Genomic DNA, 3,928 nt, shown 5'->3' on the forward strand with positions numbered 1-3,928 from the left:
CTCGTGTTTCTCTACATTTACACTCATATTTCTTACATTTACACTCAAATTTCTTTACATTTACACTCGTATATCTGTACATTTACACTCGTTAAAATTATATAGATTTGCACTCATTTTGTGGATATGAGTTGGTGGTGGAGGACGACATTGGTGGTGTTTGTTGGTAGTCGGACTAAAGTTTTACTCGTAAAGGACCAAAGTTATACTTGTAAAAGACCAAAGATACACTCAAAGGACCAAATTTACACTCTTAAATCTTCAAATTTACACTCGTAGACCTTCAAATTTACACTTAAAATACTACATTTACACTCGTAAAACATCACATTTACACTTGGTAACATGTTAAGATTATATAAATTCAAAATTTTATATAGAAAATTGCCTAACAATCAAATTTATACTCTTAAAATATTTACATTTACACTCGCAAAACATCAAATTTACACTCGTAAAATGTTAAAATTATATAAATTCAAAATTTCCGTCACAAAAAATCAAATTTACACTCTTAAAATATTACATTTACACTCGTAAAACATCAAATTTACACTTGTAAAATGGTAAAATTACATAAATTCAAAATTTCCATCACAAAAAATCAAATTTACACTCTTAAAATATTACATTTACACTCGTAAAACATCAAACTTACACTTTAAAATGTTAAAATTATATAAATTCAAAATTTCAGTCACAAAAAATCAAATTTACACTCATAAAATGTTACATTTACACTCGTAAAACATCAAATTTACACTTGTAAAATATTAAAATTATATAAATTCAAAATTTCCGTCACAAAAAATCAAATTTACACTCTTAAAATGTTACATTTACACTCGTAAAACATCAAATTTACACTTGTAAAATGTTAAAATTATATAAACTCAAAATTTCCGTCACAAAAAACCAAATTACACTCTTAAAATGTTACATTTACACTCGTAAAACATCAAATTTACACTTGTAAAATGTTAAAATCATATAAATTCAAAATTTCCGTCACAAAAAATCAAATTTACACTCTTAAAATATTACATTTACACTCGTAAAATATCATATTTACACTTGTAAAACTCATACAACATTACATTTACACTTCTGAAATCTGAAACTCAAAACTGATTAATTAGAGCTAGAGAGAGAAAGAAAAATTAATTAGTGTATAGAAATTTGATTAGTGGTAATTTTTTTTGGTAATTTTAAATCTCAACCACCCATCTCAATCCAAACATCCACAGTTTTTTCCTTTTTCTTTTTAATAGCTGATGCGTGTCTTTTATATGATGTTTTACACCCTATTTTACACGCATTTCAGACCTCATTTATGTAGTTTATGCTACCATTTTCCCCATTTCCGTCTACTTTCGTGTTTTTGTATAATATTGCAGAAATGTGAAGAATCCAGCGGGAAATGAGCCGAATCCGTCCCTAAGTACCTTGCATTGCATTTGACGTGAAGTAAAGACTCGGGAAGCGAACTTGGTGCGCGTATCGAAGCTCGAAAGACAAATTCACGAAGCTTTTGGAGCCAAGTACCTGTTGAAATGGTCGATAGACCGGTGCTCATGGTCGATCGACCAGAGTACGACTTTCAGAAGCTCATTGGCAGCACAGTTCAGTCGATCGACTGGCATCAGTGGTCGATCGACCACACCGTTGTTCTGACGTGAATTAAAAGGATTAGAATTCTGAAGCCCATTGTAATTAGGTTTGAGAATAAAGTTACGTATGTTTATCTATATAACGTAACCAGAGGCATTAAGTCTTCATCATCGAATTTTAGGAATTAATTAGGGTTCTACACAAAGGTTGAACTTTTGATTAGTTTTAGTTTAATTCTCCGTCAATAAAGTTTACTTTCCGCACTTGGTTTTGGTCTTTGCTATTCAATTCATCTTTACGGTATTCTCCTGTTCCTGCATTCAGTTTTGTTGCTTTAAATGCTCCGTAATTAGAATTGCCAGTTTAGTGCTCCCAAAGCCATATTATCGTTTCATGTTAATTGCTTATTCAGTTAATTTAAGTATGAATTTGTTTGCTTTACTAGTTAATATTATTGCTGTTATTATCATAACCATGAGTAGCTAAACCCATTGTGCTAGGATTTAGGGGACCTGTAGTGTAGATGGCATAGATTAGGTTAGTCTGAGTCGCGTCTTGGTCGATCGACCGCATACCCTGGTCGATCGACCAGCTCACGTGAGGTTTACTTCGTTTTAATTAATTTTATTGCTAAATTTGACGAATCGAGTGCACGGGACTAGTTGAATGCTTAGGAATTGACCGACCCGATAAGATCGAAAGATAGGGGAGGAAAATAGACTACCTAATTAAGACGACTAAATTAATAAGATCGAGAGATAAGTTAATTTAGACTTTTAAATCACTTTTCAGGACGAAAGTTAGTATTAGTGATATTAGGGACCCGTAGCTTAGGCCGAAAGTTTGTTACCTGTTAAGAATGGACCGAGAGGACTTCTTATTTTCCCGTCTTACGTGATTTTCTTGGACCTACCTAGGATACTGCCGTCGAAACTATAGTAAACCGATCATCTTAGCATTCTTTTAATTTTTTATTTCATATATTTTCATTCATTGCTCATTTATTTGCTTAGTTTACTTTTAAATTTCGTTGCCATTAGTTATAGAACAATTCAAATCAAACCCCCTTACAACTGTTACCTTGGACTAAAATTAGACAACTAATAATTGCATCGCCTCTCTGTGGCTCGACCCTGACTGCCACTAGCTATAGTAGTAGTTTGGAATTATAAATTTATCTTTGGTACTCTACGACGGTATCAAATTTTGGCGCCGTTGTCGGGGAGGCAATTGTTTAAAATTTTTAGTTGTTCTATTTTTAGACTTTCTCTTAGTTTAAGGGACATCTGTTCCTTAAACTATTCTCATATTCTACTTGTAGTTTCCTCTTATGCGCAGGTCACAGGGTGGTAAATTGCGACCATTAGATCCCGAGATCGAAAGGACTTTACGCGAGTTGAGACGATCATCTAGAGTATTGCTGACAGAGGAAGAGCTGAGTACTCTGTCTAGTTACTACGAGAACGAGCTGTTTGAGGAGGATCCACCTTCGTCACCTATTTCTACTTCCTCAGCTGAGACCGTCACATCTCCTGACATGGCTGAAGAAGCAACTATAGCCAGTCACTCCGAGCCAACAGCTGAGAATCTCTATAAGGGATTCGCATTACCAGGGACGGACAGAAAATTCGAACCGAAACCATCTTATATTAACTTGGTTGAGAGAAACCAATTTGGGGGAGCTGCAAATGAAAATGCAGCTAAACATATGGAGACATTCATTGACTACTGCTGCTCCATACCCCCACCAGCAGGTGTGACCATGGACCAGGTGAAGGAGACGATGTTCATATTCTCGCTTCGTGATGCCGCAAGGGAATGGTACCGAGATCTGGATCGAGCAGCTAACGGGATCACTGATTGGAATTCGCTGGCCCTAGCATTCTACAAGAAATATTTCTCTACCTCGAAGACCAATGCCATTAGAGCTCAGATCACGAGCTTTAAACAGGGTCCTGATGAGAATTTTCATGAGGCATGGGTCCGTTTCAAGAAGTTGGTGCGAACTATTCCACACCATGGTTTTGAGCAATGGAGCCTATGCAATCAGTTTTACAATGGGCTTTATGACGATCAGAGGGCTATCCTGGATGCTGCAGCTAATGGCAGATTCCAGGGGAATGTTGGAGAAACTAAGGGGTGGAAAATCATTGATGATATGGCCACCCATAAAGCTGAGCATGGAAATTCCAGGGGAAATCAAAGGAGAGCTACTGAATCCCCTTCTGTAGTTGCATTAGAGGCTCTTACGGCGAGATTTGATAAGTATGAGCTTGGAAGAGGATCTCAAAAGGGAGGTATTTACCAAGTTAATGTT

At 35.7% G+C, this 3,928-nt stretch overlaps 1 non-coding gene across 1 annotated transcript; it reads right to left on the bottom strand.

Moving 5' to 3' along the window:
* Window positions 1-3,529: 3,529 nt before the first annotated feature.
* On the bottom strand, window positions 3,530-3,636 carry LOC141636759 (small nucleolar RNA R71). The gene has a single exon (XR_012541345.1). It is a non-coding gene; the product is annotated as a small nucleolar RNA R71 (small nucleolar RNA).
* Window positions 3,637-3,928: the final 292 nt, after the last annotated feature.

This window comes from Silene latifolia, chromosome Y (genome assembly GCF_048544455.1).
Source record: "Silene latifolia isolate original U9 population chromosome Y, ASM4854445v1, whole genome shotgun sequence".
Lineage (NCBI taxonomy): Eukaryota > Viridiplantae > Streptophyta > Magnoliopsida > Caryophyllales > Caryophyllaceae > Silene > Silene latifolia.